Genomic DNA, 14,680 nt, shown 5'->3' on the forward strand with positions numbered 1-14,680 from the left:
GCGAAAGTGTGAGTGTAATACCCACAGGCAAAGCTTTTAGTCAGCAAGGGCTGAAATGTGACCTAGGCCACTGCAGCAGAGAATACTTCATGATCTACTCAACACACCTTTGAAACAAATGACCCTGCAGCATAGTAAATCTGTGCATTTGTTTTACAAAACTAAATAGAAGCTATGAATCTCCTTCTCTGGAGCATGTTTTAACGAATCCATAAAATTCTGGGACACAGTCTGCTTCACAGCAATATTAAGGTAAAAGCCAAGTATCCCCTGTACGATGAAGCCAGAGTTTTGAACACGACTCTGACAGGCAGTCACAGTGCAGGACTGCCATCTGCAGGGCAGCCTGGACCAGGTTCCCCTGGAGGCTGGCAGGCCCCAGGCCCCATGTATAAACTATGTTTGGGAATGACTATGCCCTCATTGCCAGGAGAGAGAGATGTTCTGAAAAATGCATGCATCCTAACTGCACCTGCAGTGTACAATGGCATGTAGCTCTACGTACTCACAGAACTTGCAGCCAGCTTGACATAGGAATTACTATTACCCATTTCCTAAATACAGTTCTTCCCTCTTCGGTACCTTGCACAGTTTATGCACGTTTCTGGACACACAGAAGGGAGATGAATCAGCCCTGGACATTATCAGCAGGACAGTTAAGCTCTCCTTTTAGTTTTAGGGTTCAACTCCCTCCCTCCCCCCCCCCTCCCCACCCCCACCCCCTCCTTGACAAGTTCTATGCTGAAGTCACTTCAGTAGTAGAAAGCACACAGTTGTTTTCTTTGCAGATAGGCCAAGTGGGGATATACCTGTGCATCAAACCATGCACTGGTAACAAATGTCTGCTGTAGTCCAGGCACAAAACAGTTAGAGATGGTCTGGTCTCTGGGCACTGGGCAGGGTTTCATCAGTCTTTTTCTGTCCCCTCCACAGTCCCAGTTTTACTTTGTGCAAGTAGCATTCTGTTCTCCATCTGCAACACCAGAACAACTGTCCTATTTCACCTTTGATCTTGCCATGTGTGGGCATTTAGATACCTAAGTATTCCCAGTCTGTACAGTCATCTATACAGTCCCTGCATCTGTACAGTCCATGCTGAAATGCTTGCGGTGTCCAGCTGCTCTGGAGCTGAAGAGGAATATAGCAGTGGTATTTGTGGCTAAGTAGCTATGAGAAATATGTCCTGACTAATATGTTGAGATGAGAAGTGTATAAACTTTTTCACGACTTTGCCCTGGTTACATAGGCAGTATGTTCCGGAGTGCTTTTCGGTTAATCTTACGTAAACTAAGGAGTGTCTGATCATTTATACAGGGTCAGGATAGTGACACATGGCTGTTACACATGAAAGCAGCTTCCCATTACCTTCAAGTAGGAAGCAAGTTGGGAGAGAGCCACAGCAGACTGCACAGAGCAGGAGGAGAGTGAAGCTGAGGTGTTTTTCTGTCTCCCCAGTGCACAGGACACAAGCTCTGAGTGGTCTGGGGTCTCCATGTGGTGCTGATCTTGTCACACGTTCTGGTGGTCAGCACAAATGACAGAGATGAAGCAGTGTTTCATAGAATCATTCAGGTTGGAAAAGACCTATGAGATTATCTAGTCCAACCTTCAACCTAGTACTAAGAAGTCCACCACTAAACCATGCAACTAAGTTCTACATCTTAGAAGATTCTTGAAGACCTCCAGGGATGGTAACTCAAGCACTTCTCTGGGCAGCCTATTCCAATGCCACACAACCCTTTCAGTAAATAAATTTCTCCTAATATCCAACCAAAACCTCCCCTGGTGCAAATCAAGGCTATTTCCCCTTGTCTTATCACTTGGTGCTTGGGAGAAGAGCCTGATCCCCACCTCGCTAAAATCCTCCTTTAGGTAATTGTACAGTAAGGTCTGCCCTAAGCCTTCTTTCCTCCAAGCTACACAGTCCCACCTCCCTCACCTGCTCCTCATAAGATTTGTTTTCTAGACCCTTCAGCAGCTTTGTTGCTCTTCTTTGGACACACTCCAGCACCTCGATGTCCTTCTTGTAGTGAGGGGTCAAAACTGAACACAGGATTTGAGGTGTGGCCTCACCAGAGCCAAGTACAGAGGGATGAGCACTTCCCTCGCGCTGCTGGCCACACTATTTCTGATACAAGACGGGATGCTGTTGGCCTTCTTGGCCACCTGAGCACACTGCTGCCTCATATTCAGCTGGCTGTTGATCCATACCCCCAGGTCCCTTTCCAATGCGTAGCTTTCCAGCCACTCTGCTCCCATCCTGTAGTATAGCATGGGGTTGTTGTGCCCCAAGTGCAGGACCCAGCCTTGCTGAACATCATACAGTTGGCCTTGGCCCATCAGTCCAGCCTATCCAGATCCCTCTGCAGAGCCTTCCTACCCTCAAGCAGATCAACACTCACATCTAACTTGTTGTCATCTTCAAATTTACTGAGGGTGCACTCAATCCCCTTGTCCAGTTCATTGATAAAGATATTGAAGAGAACTGGCCCCAGTACTGAACCCTGGGGAACACCACTAGGTCTCCTGCAAGTCAGGAGTAGCATTTCATAACAGCTTTGCTAGCTGGCCCTTGTCTGCCTAGTGGAAGATTGATGTTTTGTGTCTGGCTCAAATCATAGGTCACTCTGTGCTCCAGGGCTGGGTGGGCTGCCTATTGCCAACCACAGCCCTTCCCAAAGTAATACGAGTCTTCATGGCTGCTTTGGGACACCAATGCAATACTGCAATAAACACAAGGTCCCTGGTTTGGGATGCTCACTGACACACCACACTGCATTGGGGTGTTGCCTACGAACGCTCACCCACAAAACCTGGGGTCTCATCTAGCATTGAAGATTTAGCCTTCAAACCACCATGCTAAAAAATAATTTAAATACTGTTTTTTACATATGTTTACATATCATAGCTATTTTCCATTCTGTTAACTGTTTGACTAATTTTGCATTTCATTGTGGAAATTTAATGTGTTATTTTCACCAAAATGCATGAAATGGATTTGGTGCAGTGCTCCTTCCCCTAATGTTTCTATAAAATGATCATCCTTGTTTACTTACATGACTAGTTCCACCTCGTTACGTGGCCCTAACCTTACAAACAAATATTTCAATATCCAGCCAAGACCAACCTCAAATAACTTAATTGGAAAAGAGAACATATCATAAATTATTTATTATTATTATTGTTGTTGTTGTTGTGAAGGAAAATCCCCTTAAGTTTACCATCAGAATAACCCCAGTTGAGCTCAGTGACTGTACAATGGCTGAAGAGTTAATGCCTCACTACCCCGTGATAAGAAGATTACAGCCTTTTGCTGCTCTCAATCTACACAGCACTTTCTCACTGATATTTGCAATAACACGATGTGAAATAATCTCAGCTATCCTGAAGCTGTCAGTACATAAGAACTGTTATAGAAATGGGCAAGACCATTTGCAAACTCCTATGTGTGAAATGATACATAGTGCTGAGAAGCACATTATCACAAAATTCTCCTTCATCTAGTAGCATTGCACTCGTACCACACTGTAATGAAACATGACACACACCACCACTCCTTGCATCACCAGAAGTGAACAAAGCCTTTTCCTCACAGTCTGCTCTTCACAGTGGGAAATGAACTATATACAGGAAAGTTGTTCAAGTGAGAGTTTGGCATCACATTAGCTATACTTGAACTGTAATTCTGGCCCTTGATTTCCTAGAATTTTGGATCCTGAAGGTCTTCCTACATTTCTATAGTTCTTCCACAGCTGCCAGTAAAGGGAGAAGCTTTTTTTTTTTTTTTTGTCTTGTTTTGTTTCATAGATGTTCATACAGCGCTGTATTTTGGACTTCTGATGAAAATAGTAGTGATAGCACACTGATGTTTTTATTTGTTGCAGAGAAGTGCTCACACAAAGCCAAGGACTTTTCAGCTTCTCATGCTGCCCTGCCAGCAAGGATACTGGGGATGCACCAGAAGCCAGGAGGGGACACAGCCAGGACAGAAACTGGGCAAAGGGATATTCCATACATTTGATGTTCACAATCAGCAATAAAAGCTGAGGTAAAGAAGGAGGAAATGGGGCACATTCAGAGTGATGGCATTGGTCTTCCCAAGAAAATATTGCATGTGATGAGCTCTGCTTTCCTGGAAGTGGCTGACACCTGCCTGCTGATGGGAAGCATCATTCCTTGAATTCCAATGCATTCCTTGTTTTTCTTGGCTTGCATGCACAGCTTCTGCCGTACCTAGTAAACTGCCTTAATCTCGACCAATGAGTTCTCACACTTTAGCATTTCCATTTCCCTCCCCCATCCCACCTGGAGAGAACAAGCGAGTGTCTGTGTGGTACTAAGCTACCTGCCAGAGTTAAGCCACAACACCCTTAAAGTCAGTATATCCACACCACTATTGACAGCAGCATTTTCCTGCACAAAGTATTTCAAGGGTCATTTTATACTTCCAGGACTATCCGTCATAGTCAGCAGATAGGAGCTCTTAAAGGTAAAGAATCAGGTACAGCACAGCATGACATTGTATGCCTGTGCAGTACAGATTTGTACATGTTACAGGATTGTGTACAACACACAAGTATCCATAGTCAGCAACACCTACTGATCATTTGTGGGACTACTCAGGTACATTTTGGGCCATGTGTAGAAGCAGCCACAGAGCATGTAGCCTTAGATATACACGACATTATTAGCATTTCTAGCGCTTAAAATGGGATTTTAATTTTTAAGGCTTCCGTTACTATTACTTGAGTGCACAGACTTGTTTCAGCTGGAAATGCATCTAAACATGCAAAAAAAAAAAAAAAAAAAAAGCCCAGGAATGGATTATAAAATGTATTAGGATGCAGATAATGTAGATAAATCCCTAAAATCATAATGACCTGGGTTTTTCATTGCTGAAGATTGAAATAACCAGGAAGCAGCTTCAAAACATGCGAACAGATGCATATTTTCACAAAGATATTATTAAAATGTGAATTATGTTTCCAGAGGTGAGGTAGAAGCCAGAAGTTAACATTTATTTAATATGAGTTAATATGAGATAGACACATAGAGAATAAGCCCCCAGGACTGTAAGTAGTGTTCCAGACATAATTTCTGGGAAAAAAAAAAAAAGCTGTGAAATTTGTGAGACTGGGATTGCAGGCAGCAGAAAAATCTGTACGTCACTTTTATTTCTTGCCTCTGCATTCATCAGTGCCTGTTATTTATTCTTGGCTTGTGTAGTCCTGAACTTTTAGTGAGCAAAAGCCTTCTCCAGCCCAAGAGGGTAATTGAGAAAAACACAGAGCCACAGAGCTGCAAATATGAAGTGATGAAGGGGACCATAGGTTTAAAAATAACTTCTATGGGTGAACAGCTAACACAGCACCAAGTAGCACATTTTTTCTGGAGGCTACTGAGAAATTGCTGCTTGCTTTCCAGAGGAGCTCTAGTCAGAGAGGACACAGAGTGGGAGACCACAAAGGTACCTTGTTATCTGTTTTTTCCGGGTGTTGAAAAAGGCCAACCTTGCTGGTGCATAGGGGAGGTACGGGAAACCATGCTAGAACACAGATGGAGACCAGTGTTAAGTGGTGTCCCTCAGGGGTCAGTATTGGGACCAGTACCATTTAACATCTTTGTCAGCAACACAAACAATGAGATTGAGTACACCTTCAGCAAGTTTGCAGATGACACCTTAACAGGCTTGAGAGGTGGGCCCATGCAAACAAACTGTGGTTCAACAGGACCAAGTGCAAGGTGCACATGTGTTGGGGCAATCCCAAACATGAATATAGACTGGGCAATGAGTAGATAGAGAGTAACGCTACGGAGAAGGACTTGGGGTACAGGCAGATGAAAAGCTCGACATGAGCTGGCAATGTGTGCTTGCAGCCCAGAAAGCCAACCATATCCTGGGCTGCAGCAAAAGAAGTGCAGCTAGCAGGTCAAGGGAGCTGGGCTGCAGCAAGGAACAGGGACAACAGCATTAGTAGGAAGAATAGGAAAGCTTACCAATCTCACAGCAGCTTTGTTCTATTCCTTATGTATCTTCCATGTGAAACTACAGTCTCTAGGTTATTCTCAGATGGAGGTTTTAGTGCCCAACAAGCAACAGGGATCATGATGTAAAAAAAGATCTGTCAAGCCACTTCAAAACAATGTGTCCAACTGCATAGTGTACCGGAAGACGTAAAGATTATAGACAAAAGATGTATGTAAAACTCTTCCCTAGACACTGAAAGGCCTTTGCAGTGGAAGAAAGTGTGACATGCTGATAACTGCTTGAAAGACAAACAAAAAATGTCAGTGACCCTACTTCATCAGAGAAGCTTTGTATTTTCCACACAGTCAAGTTCTGAGGGACAGTGACTGTTTCTAGTTTTTGTCTTATCCTGAATGCTTTGCATTTGTCCACTGGGCTTTAATGGTTGACACATCAAAGACTGAAGATGAATATTAGGGAAAATGTCTTTTCCCTCCTTAGAATTGAAAAGCTTTTTCATGAAACATAATTATAGTGGAAAAGAGGATGAGAAGGATGTTCAGTAAAGTTCTGAGAAATACATAAAATTCTAGATAATGTGATAGCTGAAGTCTTGTACCCTATCCCAATTAATCACTGATATTTGTACCAAAACAAAAAGATCCAAGAATCTTTGTTAAAAATTTCAAAAATCCAATCTAAAAAACACTGCAATAACAGTTTCACAGTGGCCAGAAAAAATCTTTGCTTGGCATTTTTGTTCAAGATCATAGTTTTTACTGGTGAAGAAAATGAATGTCATTCAATAGTTGTTTGAGTTTACAAAAAACTAAGCAGCTTGCTCAGAAAATTGTAATGCAATTTCCAGAATCATATTTAGCAGGTATTGTGTAGTCTTTTCTTCTTTGCTATGACAGTTGGACTTAATGAGTGACGTTTCACGGAATCACAGAATCACAGAATTGTAAAGGTGGGAAGGAACCTCAAGAGATCATCAGGTCCAACCCCCCTGCCAAAGCAGGTTCCCTAGAGCATCTTGCCCAGGTAGGTGTCCAGACAGGCCTTGATTATCTCCAGAGGAGACTCCACAACCTCTATGGGCAGCCTGTCCCAGTGCTCCGTCACCCTCACCATGAAGAAATTCTTTCACATGTTGGTGTGGAACTTCTTATGGTCCACTTTTTTGGCCATTGCCCCTTGTCCTATCCCCACAAACCACTGAAAAGAGGTTGGCCAAATCCCTCTGTCTCCCACAATTAAGATATTTGTAAACATTGATAAGATCCCCTCTCGGTCTTCTCTTCTCCAGGCTGAACAGAACCAGGTCTCTCAGTCTTTCCTCATAGGGAAGGTGCTCCAGGCACTGTACCATCTTTGTTGCCCTCCACTGGACTCTTTTTGATGGGCTCGTTTTGATGCCTTGATGCTGTTGAGAAGCATTTTACTCCATGCTCACCTAGGGAAGATGCCATCTGTAGTGCATAATTGTCAGAGCTTACTCTTGCATGCTTCCCTTCATCCCAGTGCTCTGGGAGGAATAACCTTCACCCAACAGTTCATTAGAAATCTGGGCAAGGTTATTGGGAGCCCTGCCTTTGGTCCCTGACACAGCCTAAGCAGTTTTAAACTAGTTCAGCAGAGTGTTTACAAAGAGACCTGGATCTGTCCAGCCTGGAGAAGACTGAGAGGTGATCTGATCAACATTTATAAATATGTAAAGTGTGTGAGGCAAATCAACAGGGCCAGGCTGTTTTCAGTGGTGTGCAGCAATAGGACAAAGGACAATGACTAAAAACTGGAACACAGGAAGTTCCACACAAACACATGTAAGAACTTTACAGTGAGGTTCACAGAGCACTGGAACAGGCTGCCCAGGGAGGTTGTGGAGTCTCCTTCTCTGGAGATATTAAAGGCCCACCTGGAAACTTTCCTGCTCAACCTTTCAAGCGAGGAAACTGCTTGTAGCAGGGGGGTTGGACTCGATCTCCAGAGATCCCTAACAACCTTTACAATTCTGTGAGTCTGTGATTCTGTGAAATAAGGCATTTTCAGCTTGGAAGTCCCACGTGAATTACCCTTTGATGCTATGATCTTTCCCAGTAGTGTAAGCACAGTGTTGGTGCATCTCCATCAGTGCAGGTCTCCTCAAAAACTCTTCCTCAACCAAAACAATTTCTTTCAAACTATGTGTGAACAGCCAGTATTCCACTTGCAGAGATTATGTCTGCTATTCCCAAGGTGCAAATATATGTTTGGGCTTTATACACTGAATATTACCAAGAGACCAGCATGCTTCTTGGTATGCTGGAGGACAGTGTCTCCAGTAAGGCTGAGCTCCCAATGGGTGCCGCAGCCTCCCTCTCCGAATGAAGGTTTGCAGTGGAAGAGACATAAGCACCTTCCTGTCTGGCACTTTGCCCTCCTTGCACGATGCTGCTAGAGGAAGTCTGAGTAGCCTAACCTCAGCAATTCAGTGAGTCTGTGATTTTTACTACTTGGGCCTTTTCATTAAAGGCACTTGCATTAGTAAGCACAACATCACAGGCCCACACTGGTGAGAAACTTGTTGCTAGGCAACACAAACCTTCACAGTGAAGTTCCAATTCCTCTCTGAGAAAAATGGCAAGATAATGAATGTTACATCATTGGGTTTCTAAGTTTCTCTAATATTTTCTTTTAATCTGCAATGCGAAAAGATATGAGAGAAATGGGAACAGGAGGAATTTTGGAATGATGCAAAGAGAAGATGGAAAGTGGAAAACATTCCATGAAGAAATAAAGAGAAGAGTAAGAAGTGCTGGAATGAAGGACACGAATGAAACTATTTTGTTCCAAAAGTTGCACTATAGTCGTGACAGAAAATGAACACAGATATAGTGTGCTGTCTTTATACAGAAATTAGCATTCCACAAAAAGAAAAGTCAAACCAACACAAAAAATACAAACACAGAAATAACTATACTAAATTCAAGAACATATTACTTAGAGAAAACACAACCATTAAAAACTTGGAGGAACAAGGACTAGTAGTGATTTTACTTTGCACTGACCAGCACATGTATTTCTGTTTCAGTTATGTGAACATCCCCATTTTATTCTGGATTTGCTAATACTAAGGTGGTAGACATATGACTGATCTATACTGCTCATTAGTCAGTTACATGTAGAAAGCTCAGCTTTATACAGTACTATGATCAGAAGACACAATAGCTGTCCAGCATCCTGCCCATATCAGCCAGGGTGCTATTTTTTCCCATGATGGTGAAATCAGCACTCCCTCTACCTCCCACAGGGCCCCTACTTTCTTACTTCAGCCTCATCACTTTTTCACCACCTTTGTCTCCACATTTTTTCCATTTGAGATAGCCTTCTGTGAGCAGTCCATGTGGTGGAACCCTGCGTGAATACATGGACAGAGCTGGCAGGCTCAAGTCTGAAGATCTTGTGGAGCATAACAGTCAGGAACTGCCCACTGCTCATGTGGGTGAGCAGCAGCCATTTGTCATGCTATTCATCTGCTGAATATCTAGGGAATCCCACAAAACAGGAGACATTCTTCAAAAGAGGCAACTGAAGTAGGCTAAGATACAAGACAGCTCAGCACAGTTCTTCAAGACAGTTATTAATCACTCCAAAGATAAAGCAAGTTGGACAGGCAGAGCGCCATAAACAGGAAAGCCCAAAGCAGTGTACTACAGTGAGGTGCCAGATCCATTCATTTTTTGTCAGATCATGTCAGAGCAAAGGCAAACTGCCCCAGACAGCTATGAAAATGTATTACTTGTTTGTCTGTGTTTTCTTTTTTTCTTTTTTTTTTTTTTCCCACCTCTATTTTTTTGAAAGATCTGAGCATGAAATCTGTGTAGCCTAAGCCTGTTTAGCCTTGCAGCACACGGGCACAGCATCAGAGTGAGTTTGTGGCCAAACCTTGTTCAGACAACTTGCAAAGCACCTTTCTCTTTTATGTGCTCAGTGCACACAAGCTCTTCATCAGAGCTCTCTTTACTAGTACAAAGGAAATTACTGCAATCTTTCAAAGAAAAGCAAAACAAATCAAAAAAAAAAAAAAAAAAAAAGCGTCAAAGCATCAGCCTCAAATGCCTGGGTTTTTGTTTGGCTGAACTCCCAAGCAATCCCATCTTTCGTAGTTAGCAGGCATTTACCCTTTCATGTTTATTTCCATATCATGGCTTCTTTTCACTTGGGTCCTTAAAATACTCTGCTAGGACCTCTGCTCCTCCTTCAGGTATAATAGCCCCTTCCTTGAGCTCAAAGACAACAGAAGGAGCTTCTGAGCTCCAAAATTAGTGCTGCTTATAGCATGAGTTCTTTGCAAAGCAAACACTTTAGCCAAAGGATAGAGTATAATTCTTGCAGTTCAATGCTTAGAGACTTCAGGATAACTCCTTAGTAAAGGACACCTTTTCCTGATGAAAAATGAAGAGTTTCCTGAGGGGTCCTGACAACACCTTCCTCCCAATTCCCTTTCAAACATTTTACTTTGATAAGCGGGAAAGACTGGTGTAAGCTCAGCCCTATCCGTAACAGATACAACCCAGCCAGGCCACTAGGAATGTTGAAGGGCTGGAGAACTTCTCTTGTAAAGACGGGGTGAGGGAGTTGGGGTTATTTATCCTGGAGAAGAGAAGGCTTTGAAGCCTTCCAGTGTTTAAAACGGATCAAGAGGAAAGAGGGGAGGGTGGGGAAGTGGGATTCTTTATTAGAGAATGTAGTGGTAGGACAAGGGGTAATGATTTTAAGCCAAAAGAAGATAGGTTTAGATTAGATATTAGGAAGAACACTGACTGCCTGTGTAGTCACTGCCAACCTGCATATGAAAACTTCTGTGGAAGCAATCTGCATTCGTGGTTGAGCAGCCTGGTTCCTCCATCTCTTTACATGTTACCTGAGTACTAAGTAGCACCCAGTGAGTAAAACAGCACTTCACATCACAACCTCTTCTTCAGCACATGCTGTCGCCACAACCCATCCTCCTCCTGTTTGCTGTAGGCCTCCTCCTTCAGTATTTCTTCTGTGCATATGTTAAGTTTAAGTGGATTTGCAATTATTACAGTGGGGCTATTCACTGCATGTGAGACACAATGGGAAACCTGACCCGTCTATCTGCAGCTGACAGTAATAGTTCTTGTTTCTGAGCTGCTGTGACAGGGTCAGGACATCTGTAAGGCTGGGTTTCTGTTGAACTGTTTCAGCTCTTTTATTTATTTCATGTTAGAGATGATGATATAGTGCAGAATAATGCATGTCAGTCCATGAACGTTAATGACAGAGTTTAATTCTTAAATTCTAAGGTCTTTATAACTGTGATATTAGTCTTGAAATTTCATATTGACAGTGCTTAATCTGACAATGCAGGTATTTATTTATATAGTGCAGTATTCATTAGGAAGTGGGACCTCCCAGTGATTTTTATTGTCATTCACGAAAGCAGGGCTTAAAATACAGATATAATTAATTATATTTTGAGTACTTAAATATCTAAATTATGAAAAATATATATATATAAAATAAAGTTATTGCAACTGTAATTTACATATTGTGCATTTGTTTGAAATTCTATCCACTCTATGTAAATTTAATGTGTTGTTTTTTTTTTTTCCCCTCATACTTGTATTGAGAGCTAATGAACTATTAACTCTGTCCATTTTTCACTCTTTGCAATGAGACACACCTCCTGTCTTTATCATATGACCACTCAGGACTGCCCAGGCTGTGTCTCCACGGGTAGAGCAGGAATAGTTGTACAGGTGGCGACAATGACCAGCAAATCAAACCATTCGTGTAATTAACAGGGAGAAGCCTGTTCTGGCGGCTGCATGTTGCCACTCCAAATCTCCTCTGTCTGTGCATGTGGCAATGCACTGGTTTCATGTGAAGACATTTGTGGCAGTGACCTGGGTTCATCCAAAGTCCCAGTCAGGACAGCACATGTGGCAAGGGAAAGATAGCACACTAATATATGATGAATGATACCTTTTCTAGACAGTTTGTATGAATTATGTTCAGCTGCAAGGACAGGTGTTTCTGGCCAGTCTAGGGCACACTGCTATGTTCCTCCTTCCTCTGGCCTGACAGGAGAACATGAGCTCTGTTCTGAACTTCAGCTTCTGTCATCCCTAACTGTATATCTGGGAGCATCTCCTTATTATATATGGGCAGAAAGAATGTTATGTCGTTTTGTCTTGTTTTGTATTGGTGACTTTTAGGCTAGAAGTGTACTGAACAGGTTAATGTCATAAACTATCTAATGGTTATTTGCACAGCTTCTTTTGACATTTCCTGCCTCTTCAGAGACATATGTAGTAAACAGAAGCTTAGGTAGTTAAGCTTTTTATTCCTAGCCAAATAACACTTGAAGGTGAATTTTTAATTAATCTCTTAAAATATTTAGCTTTTTGATTGTACGCACAGCTATACCAACCTGTGCTAACACAAGGTGCAGTGGAACAGAGCTTTAATGAATTTTCACACTTTGGATGCATGCCCTTTCTTTTTCTTATAGAAACAAACTCTAGATTCTTTACTTTGGACAGTAGTAACTAGCATCCAGAAGCTGCAGTCCTACAAAATATGTATCAGTGTCCCGATTTCAGCCAGCATGGAGTTAGTTTTCTTCCAAGTAGCTGGTATGGTGCTGTGTTTCTAATTTAGGATGAGAATAATACTGATAACAAACTGACTGTTTAGTTGTTGCAGAGCTGTACTTGCACTAAGTCAAGGATTTTGCAGCTTCTTATACTGTCTCGCCAGCAAGGAGGCTGGGAGTGCACAAGAAATTGGGAGGGGACACAGCCAGGACAGGTGACCCAAACTGGCCGGAGGGATATTCCTCACCATGTGGTGTCATGCTGAGCAATAAGAATGAGGGATTTGGCTGAAGCAGGACTGCCATTACTCAGGGTCTCGCTGGATGGTGTCAGCAGATGGTGAGAAAATGCATTGTGCATTGCTTGCTTTGTACACTCCTTTATAATAATAAAAATAATTGTTATTATTTTCCCTTTCTTTTCCATCCTATTAAACTGTCTTTATCTCAATCCATGAGTTTTAACCTTTTTTTTTTTTTTTTCCTGATTCTTTCCCCTATCCCACTGTGACAGGGGGAATGAGCTGAGTGGTGCTTAGCTGCCTGCCAAGTAACACCAGAACCATCAGAAAAGAATTATTTTGGTTCACTCCCTACTTCATGACTGTTACTTTTTAACAAATGACTCAAAGCATAGGGATGTATAGCACAAGAATGGGGTCTTGCCTGCACTGCAGCTAATCACTCAAATTCAGATAAATATAAATTCTGTTGTTTTAAAGTACAAAATGCTTGGTTTTTTTTTTTTTTTTTTCAAACTTTGAGAATTAAAATATGAAAAAAAATATTTGCATTAGATGAAAAGTTACTTTTTGTAAGTTGTTCAAGTCTGTTTTGCTAGAAAAATGATGATGAACCTTCTGGAGACTTAAAGCTAAAAATGAACATAAAGAGTCTAAGGACCATGGCTTCTTGACATTGTGATTCTTTTCCATAATTGAGTATTTCATAACCCTTTCTACTGCTATTGCTGGTAGAAGGTAAACCATTAAAGACATCTAGCCTTTCTTGCACACTTAGCACCGACAAATGTGCTAATGAATGTATTTCTCCTATATGGTAATTTTGCTTTTGCTTCTTTAATGGATTGAATGAAGGGCTTCTATCCACTATCCAGAGAAAAGGAAACAGCAGTAATACCACTTCCTTCTAAGTAGAAGTTTTAGACAGTGTAACTTTTGGAACAGCTAGAATGTTCTTGAAGTTTGGCTTCTACTTTATGATAACCATATATAACAATCCAGATGAGTCATAGCAAATCTGCCCTTTGATTTTGTGTATTTGAGTGAGATCAGGAAAAATGATTTTGTAAGAGAAGACTAAGACAAAGCAGAAATAAGTCAGGGCAGCAGACAGAAGTTAACAAATTTGTTGTTTCACACAAACAGTCCAAACCTGAAGTGCTCCTGCAGTTAGAATAAATAAATAAATAAATAAACGAGCAAACAAACAAATAACAAAGCAAACAACAAACTTTTGTCTTCCTAAAGTTCACTGAGTGAAAAACAAAGTTGACCAGTCAGGAGGAGGCTGCAAGCATTGTAGGGAGACCAAGATATGCCTCTGCCCTGCAGCCACGATAGCAATTAGTACACTTTTAATATTTCATTTGTTCTGTGAATCTTGTTTAAATTTCTGGTGCAAGGAAAGCAGGTGCTTTGTGATCAGATGCTTCTGTTTGCCTCCTTTAAATTAAACAAACATACCCAGTTTAAATCACGTGTTTGTGGGACAGAGTGTAGACATGTTTTGGCACTGAAGGATGCTCAGACATAGAAATACATGAAATATTTCTATTTCATTTTGTAACAGCTTGAGCAACAGCATTTCCAAGTAAGACACTGTTTATGTCTTGAAAATGTTATAATACAAGTGACCACAAATAGGAAAAAATTATCTGGTTTTTGAATGAAAACAGCAGTACACTATGACAAAGAGAATTCTCAATTGTTGGAAGAAGAACCAGCTTTTCAAAATCATTATTCATCCCTTGGAGATGCTAGACAAACATTTCTCACAAAGCTAGGCAGTCACCTAGGAAGGTGATTCATAACACAAACGGAAAATTCACATGGAAGGTAGGTCACAAATTTCAAAAGTGATGT

Source organism: Netta rufina, assembly GCF_964035555.1.
Source record: "Netta rufina genome assembly, chromosome: 5".
NCBI lineage: Eukaryota > Metazoa > Chordata > Aves > Anseriformes > Anatidae > Netta > Netta rufina.